The following is an 8486-nucleotide window of genomic DNA, read 5'->3' as shown; positions in this document are numbered from 1 at the left end:
GAGAGAGAGAGAGAGAGACTATTTCCTTTGGTAAGTGTATGTGTTCTTAAAGGCTGACTGTAGGACCTTTACACACGCCTACATCATCCGGCTGGGGGTGTTTCTTGTACTCCTGGATTATGGAAGGGCTTTATCTTATGAATTTTTCAAATATTTTCTCCAAATCCATAGAAATAATCTTGTAGCTTCTTTTTCTAAATTCTATTGGGGGAAACATCACATTAACTGGTTGTTATATGCTAAACCATGCAAAAAGACATATGCCTCTGGGATAATTTAGTTCATGATGACACATAACATTGCTGTGTGTTGCTGAATACAGATTTCTGGTGTTGGCTTGACATTTTCTAGGTCTCTATTTATGAGAACTAGAAATTTCTTTTTCCTTAAGGTCTTTATCTGGCTTTTATGTGGCATCAAACAATAGCAGCTGACTATGTTGAGTGTTTTAGGAAGTGGTGACTAGGGGTTTTCTACATAAATTTGTGGTGGGTTTGTGGAATGGAGCAGTGGTGGTACTGTTTTTCTGCATGAATTCGTGGTAGGTTGGTGGAATGGACCAGTGCCTGGGACCTAGCCTGTTACTAGGAGAGCTCCCCTCCATCTGCCTCTGTGACTGTGTGCTGGGTCTTCTTGTGTGTGCAAAGGTTCTGGTCAAATCTATGGAGACTAGACTACACAGAGTAGAGGAACTGAATCCAAACGTGTTCCCTGTGGATCAAGGGATCAAGGGAAGATAATTTTTCTATGTCCTTATAGGAATCACCTCACTTCCTGTTTGAAGCAAGTGTGTGTGGTGTATGTGTGTGTAGGGGTGTGTGTGTGTGTGTGTGTGTGTGTGTGTGTGTGAGAGAGAGAGAGAGAGAGAGAGAGAGAGAGAGAGAGAGACCCTATTTCCTGTGCAAAGTTAATGTGTGCTTGTGTGTGTGTGTATTTTTGGTAATTATGTGTGTGTGTGTGTGTGTGTGTGTGTGTGTGTGTGTGAGAGAGAGAGAGAGAGAGAGAGAGAGAGAGCTCATTTCCTGTGAGAAGTGTATGTGTGTTTGTGTGTGTGTGTGTGTGTTTGTGTGTGTGTGTGTGTGTGTGTGTGTGTGAGAGAGAGAGAGAGAGAGAGAGAGAGAGACCTCATTTCCTGTGGGAAGTATATGTGTGTTTGTGTGTGTGTGTGTGAAAGAGAGAGAGAAAAAGAGAGAGGGAGAGAGAGAGACCCTATTTCCTTTGGGTAGTGAATGTTTGCTTGTGTTTTTGTATTTGTGGTGTGTGTATGTGTGTGAGTGTATGTGTGTGTGAGTGAGACCTCATTTCCTGTGGGAAGTATATGTGTGCTTGTGTGTTTGTGTGTGTGTGGGAGAGAGAGAGAATGAGAGAGAGGGAGAGAGACCTTATTTCCTTTGGGTAGTGAATGTTTGCTTGTGTTTTTGTATTTGTGGTGTGTATGTGTGTGTATGTGTGTGTATGTGTGTGTTTTGTGGGCAGCTTACAGGTGCCATTTTCTTATGGGGTACAAATCTCAAGTTTCTTGAGCTAATTCTCTGAAAATTTGCAAGCACGACCACTTTGCAGAGTCCTCTCATTGTGTGGCATATTTGCGGAAAGGGAAACCCTAGTACAATAAATGGGGGAAAATCCAGTTGTGAATATGTATGGCCATGCTACTGTGGAGACAATAACAGCCAATGATTTTGACTGTGTTATTACCAAGGCATAGAAGGAAAGATCAGTCAAGTATTTACATCCAGTAGTCACTTATCCATAGAAAAATCTTCCAAGACCTCGGTGGATGCTTGGAAGCACGGACAGTAGCAGGCCCTGGATGCAGACCATGATATCAACAGCCATTCTGAAGACCAGGATAACCATCAAGCAGCTAATACACTGTTCCTGCTCATAAAGGATGGGCATAAAACAGCATGAAATTTCATGACACTTTTCCAGAATGCATAACTTAAAACATAGAGCTTGGTCACAGTTGGAAATTTCCAGCTAATATCATCGAGCAGTATCTGGCTATGAGTACTGGTACTGGGGCTGAGACTAGTCCATACATTTGTTAGTGTTATTGCTACTGCACACAAGTGCACACAATTTGTATGTATTTACCTACTTACCTCTTACTAAAAATTAACAAATAGGAAAAAAAAAGTGGGCAAGAGAGACAGCTGAATGACTTAGCTCTCTCTCTGTTCTTCCAGAGGACCTGGATTTGATCCTTAGCACCCATACAGTATCTCACAACCATCTGCAATTCAAGTTTCTGGGATTTTACATCTACTTCAGACCTCCTCCAGCACCTGTCATAAGTGTGTACAGCAAGATACTCATATACATAAAATAACATAAATATATCTTAAAAAGGAAATGGCAAATCCAGTTTCCCACTATTTGAAATCTTTGCCAGTCTGGGGTACCAATATGGACTTCCAAATGTGCCACACAGGATTCTGAAGAATTGGAGGGACCCCATGCCCAACGTTGCCTATATGATGCATGATATACTTTCACATATTAAGGCATATGTTGAGATATCACCTGTCACATATCTTATCAATACTACGTATTTAAATGAATAGCCCTTTAAACATTTTACAACATTTGCTAAAGTAATGCACCCTCATTGTGCCTCTCTTGAAATATATTCACAGCTATTGTCAGGTAAGAGGATGAAAGGGAGACTCCGATAAGCCCCCAACCCCCACACAAGAAGCTTCCTGCTGCTTCCATGGCTTAAGAGGACAGCCTCCAGCCTCCAGGCTTTGAGAATCTGTAGGAGGTCAGGATGTGGGACAGTGAGGAGGCTCCACACCACCACATGTAATTCTGCCAGAATAGCAGGGTTGGATCCTTTTTGAAACTGTTTAATTGTTTTTTCCTTTGGTGGGCAGGCTCTGCTATGCACATCCCAACAACAGGCTGGCTTCTAAGATCTGGAAATGCTGTGGATTTTAACACACTTTTGTTGTCATTCACGTTGACTTGGAGTGGAGTTAGCTTGGGTTAGATATAGGATGGTAGATAGCCATTTTGGGTTAGGAAATGTTTAATTGCATTGTTTAATTGTTGTATGCGTGCATGTTTCTGTATGCATATGTATGCACCTATTTGAACATGTGTGCTCAAGTGTGTGGAGGCCAGCAGTCATCTTCAGGTGTACATTTTTAGGTGTTATTTCCTGGAACCAAGATGGCTAAGCTAGCTGGCCAGGGAGCTATAGGAAAACTCCTTCCTAGTCTGGGATGACAATCCTAAGCCACCATACCCAACTCATTCTAGGTGGCTTCTGGGAATCAAAGTCTAGTTCTCATGTTTGCAAGGCAAGCATTTTGCTGACTGAGCTGTCTTCCCATTTCTGTTACCAAAGTAGGTTAGTTGGCACTCATCAATAAAAACCAAGAGTAAAAATACATGATTTACTTTAAATGAGCTATAGTGTATGGACGAGTTTCAATTTCAAGAGGAGGTAGTGTATATAGTTGGATAGCATAATTTTTAAGTGTGAGTTCCTCACACTCTGGCCTCATGCTTCTGCCCACTCTGATTTAATTCACTGCATTCTGGAAGAAGAAAAAAATGTTCCATGGGCATTCAAAGAAGGTTTATAATAAAACAGAGCAGGAATAAGTTTTGACACGTCACTCACAGACACATTTCTCTTGCCTGTGCTTGGGCGATAATCAGAATTCTTTGTCGCAGTGAAGGATGGTGAAGCCCACTATTTTGTAAGCATGTGCGCATCCAGAACCTTCATAATATTAGTTAAAATCAATGTGCTGCTTTTTTAATTATTGCTCATGGTACAGAGCAGGGGAGCCTCATTTAGGGCTGGATCGATATCGAGAAGGGATTGGTGGGCGGCCACGCAGTACATCAGGCTGCTTGATGTAAAAATCATTGGCTCTGTGCTGCAGAGGCTGGGGCGATCTGTCTGCTTAGCCTCCAGCTGGCTGGGGTGGGAATGGGTGACCCTTCCAGGGGCCCCTGGCTCCTTGCTGGGCAGCGACTGGGCTGCAGCATCCCAAGTCAGCTGATTAGGGGACAGGCTGTCTGGTATATTGATCACAGCAGCATGGAAGTTATTTCTGTTCTTTCTGGGGATGTTTTGGTGTTTTTAAGCCCATGGGTTGGAAGGGACAGATAGATGATAGACTATTTTGAGTGTTATAGAGGAGAGAAAATGGGCAATGTGAAGGGATACACCTCGAGGAGCAGAGGGAGAGGAGGGCGAGGCAGGACAAGGATTTGAACTTCGGCAGGGGGAAGATATACACTACTGGACACCAACCAGGACTCCTCAGTCACACCTTTGTGTCATATGTTCATACCAAAATATTCTGGGTGTGGGAGATGCTATCTGAACTTAGAAATAATAACAGCTTTTACATATAGCCATGAAGCAGGTCGTCCATCTTTGTCTGAAGATACATTTTCAAATGGAGATAAGAGAGCTCTTATTTATTTCCTAGTTGTTTGATAAGGGGACCAGGGCTCCTTTGAGCCTGTCTTGAGTGCTTTGGCATGAACATAGTCCACACCCTCAATTGACACTTGTGTTAGCAGTGTGTTGGACTATATACTTCAGAAAGATGGTGTGTGTGTGTGTGTGTGTGTGTGTGTGTGTGTGTGTGTGACCAGGGACCAGCTGGCAGAGACATGCTACAAGTACAGGGTTTCCTTTTCTGTCCCTGCTCAGTCCTGGGAGCAGCCTGAGCACCTGGCTTGAAGGTTCCTACCTGGAATTAGAGGCTTCACTGATTGTCTGCAGCCATCGATGGAATTGATTTCTGGTCACCACTGACTCCAGCATGATTGGTAAACCTCCTCTTTTTCTTTTCCATTTTAATGACTATGTGCTGCTTATTTTAATTTATTTTTCCTTGACTAATCATTGGCTTGATCAGATTGCCTGGTGTTGACTCCAAGCCCACATTAACAGTCATGTTATAAACTGGGATAATGGTTATAGACACTTGGGAGAAAATACATACACACACACAGACACATGCACTCACACATGTGTGCACACATACATACAGGCATATGCACTTACCCATGTGTGTATACACACACATACACACGCACACCACTACACACACACACACACACACACATTTATGTACATGTGTACACTCACATACATGAATTCAACACAGGCATGAATTCATATACACACATGGAAGCACACTGCACACAATACAAATACACACCATTACCACAATACACATGTGTACACAAAGGCATAGACACAAGAGGAATGCACAAACTCAGGTATACTCACATACACACACAATCACATACATGCATATACCTATTATGTGGAATGACACACAAAATCGTTATCAACCTAGGATATTTCAATATTTGACAAAGGGATGGAAAAGAAGTCAACCTAGCTAAGTGCACATCAACGTGTGGAAGAAACGATAGAGAAAACCGAAGAGGAGTGATTCTCCCATTCCGCTTTAGGAATGCCATGCACATCAATATTTGGAAGAAACAATAGAGAAAACCAAAGAAGAGTATTCCTCTATTAGGAACGCCGTGCATAATCGAAATACAAACATCAAGTACATATATAAGTCAGATGATGAACCCACTTAAATAGAGATTTACTCTCTTCCAAAATGCTCATGCCCAGTCTTTCCATGCCCAGTGCCCAAATCCATTTGCGTTCCCTCCCTCTCTCTCTCTTTCTCCCTCTTTCTCTCTCTCCCTCTCTCTGTCTCTCTCTCCCTCTCCATCTCTGTCTCTCTCTTTCTCTCTCTCCCTCTTTCTCTCTCTCTCCCTCTCTGTCTCTCTGTCTCTCTCTCTCTATCTTCTCTCTCCCTCTTTTCTCTCTCTCTTTCCCTCTCTGTCTCTCTTTCCCTCTTTTCTCTCTCTCCCTCCTCTCTCTCTCTCTCCCCCTCTCTCTCTCCCTCTCCTCTCTCTCTCCCTCTTCTCTCTCTCCCTCTTCTCTATCTCTCTCCCTCTTCTCTCTCTCTCCCTGTCTCTCTCTGTGTGTCTGTCTCTTTCTCCCTCTTTCTCTCTCCCTTTTCTCTCTCTGCCTCTCTCTCCCCCCTCTCTCTCCCTCTTCTCTCTCTCCCTCTTCTCTATCTCTCTCCCTCTTCTCTCTCTCTCCCTCCCCCTCTCTCTGTCTCTCTCTCTCTGTCTCTCTCTCTGTGTCTGTCTCTTTCTCCCTCTTTCTCTCTCTCCCTCTCTCTCTGTCTCTCTGTGTTTCTGTGTCTCTGTCTCTGTCTGTCTTTGTCTGTCTCTCTGTCTCTGTCTCTGTCTCTGTCTCTCTCTTTCTCTCTCTCCCTCCAGCTTAGTGGGACATGTGGGTTGTAATTCCTGAGAACATATCCTAGGGAAGCTTGTTTCATCAGGAAGTGGAACTCAGGTAGAGTCTTTCCCAAGGCTTCCAAAGGAGAAAACACAGCTCACCTCAGAACTCAAATGGAAGATTTCTAACCATCCTAGGTGGAAGGCAGAAGCCAAACAACATCAACACAGGGGATTCTGTGATTGTAACTCAGGTCTGAGCTTTTGGATTGGTCAACTTATTAGGTGGAGGAATAATGTTGATTGATCATGTTGGACCAAAACTAACATTATATGTTCAAACAAAAATATTCAAAAGTCAATTTGCTCAATCTAGATTATACATAATTTACACTGGAAAAAAAATAAGCCTGAAAATAAAACACTTAAAAAAAACCCAACAAAACAAAAAACAAAACCCAACATTCTCCAGTAACAAGTACAGTGGGCCAGCTCATGGCACATGTAGTAACAGTATTTAGAAGTCCATGATACAGGTCCAAAGTGATAAGGTATTAACTGCAGCTTGCTTGGTAGAAAGCAAGGTGCTGATTTGGAAATTCATGTGGATATGCACGAGACTTACCAAGAGCTAAGACAAGATCCAAGTTAGCTGTAATCTTAGATCCCATGGAGGCTGAGGCAGAAAGCTCGTCAAGAACTGTAGGCAAGGTTTGATGGCATAGAGACCCAGCCAGTGATGGCTGCAAAGAAAGGCCTTCTCTCACAAGAAACACAATTATCCAAAAAGATCAAAGTTAAGGTTATGGTCTTTAATGTGAGAAAATGACAAATTTACTAAAGGAACTCATTCAAAAATACATATACATATATGTCTTTATGTATGTATGTGTATTGTGTATATCTGCATATGTGTGCACATATATGAGTTGTTGTTAAAGGCATATATGAATAGTAACAACCACTGGAAGTTCTAAAAATTACAAGAAAATATATACTTGTGCCAATGCTTTAGTAAAGCATAAAGAGAACTCTGCGTGTATAGCTCTATAAACTCAGTATGCCTATGCATATACAAGTGAATATATATACATATATAAAACATTATATAATTTGTATAAATAGTGTCTCTTAATTTTACTATGCTTACAAGAGACTAGAAATATTACATATTAATAAAACTCCCTTAAAGAAAACAAAATTTTCTTTATGCTTAATTTTTTTTTTTACAGCTAGGAAATTTAAATTATGGTGAAATTTACTTTTAATTATTTTGTAAGGAGACAGTTGGCAAGAATGATGAGGCAATACTTATTTAGGTGTCATGGGAAGGGTATCATGAGAGGGGTGTCATGGGAAGGGTGTCATAGGAAGAGCATCATGGGAGGGGTGTCATGGGAAGAGTGTCATGGGAGGGGTGTCATGGGAAGGGCATCATGGGAGGGGTGTCATGGGAAGGGTGTCATGGGAAGGGCATCATGGGAAGGGCATCATGGGAAGGGCATCATGGGAAGGGTGTCATGGGAGGAATATCATGGGAAGGGTGTCATGAGTGGAGTGTCTTTGGAAGGCCGTCATGGGAAGGCCGTCATGGGAAGGGTGTCATAGGAAGGGTGTCATGGGAAGGGCATCATGGGAGGGGTGTCATGGGAAGGGTGTCATGGGAAGGGCATCATGGGAAGGGCATCATGGGAAGGGCATCATGGGAAGGGCGTCATGGGAAAGGTGTCATGGGAAGGGCATCATGAGAGGGGTGTCATGGGAAGGGTGTCATAGGAAGAGCGTCATGGGAGGGGTGTCATGGGAAGAGTGTCATGGGAGGGGTGTCATGGGAAGGGCATCATGGGAGGGGTGTCATGGGAAGGGTGTCATGGGAAGGGCATCATGGGAAGGGCATCATGGGAAGGGTGTCATGGGAAGGGTGTCATGAGTGGAGTGTCTTTGGAAGGCCGTCATGGGAAGGGTGTCATAGGAAGGGTGTCATAGGAAGGGTGTCATGGGTAGGCTGTCATGGGAAGGGTGTCATAGGAAGGGTGTCATGGGTAGGCTGTCATGGGAAGGGTGTCATGGGAAGGCCGTCATGGGAAGGGTATCATGGCAAGGGTGTCATGGGAAGGGAGCTTCCTGGAACCCTGGAAGCTTCCTCCTGGAGAAGGAGCATGGCAGTATCCATGTGAGATGATGGATAGACCAGAAAAGAGCCATGAGGGAGTGAAGGGATATGTGTGTATGTG

Source organism: Mastomys coucha, unplaced genomic scaffold (genome assembly GCF_008632895.1).
Source record: "Mastomys coucha isolate ucsf_1 unplaced genomic scaffold, UCSF_Mcou_1 pScaffold13, whole genome shotgun sequence".
NCBI lineage: Eukaryota > Metazoa > Chordata > Mammalia > Rodentia > Muridae > Mastomys > Mastomys coucha.
The sequence above is the reverse complement of the archived record's forward strand: the minus strand, read 5'-3'. Positions refer to the sequence as shown.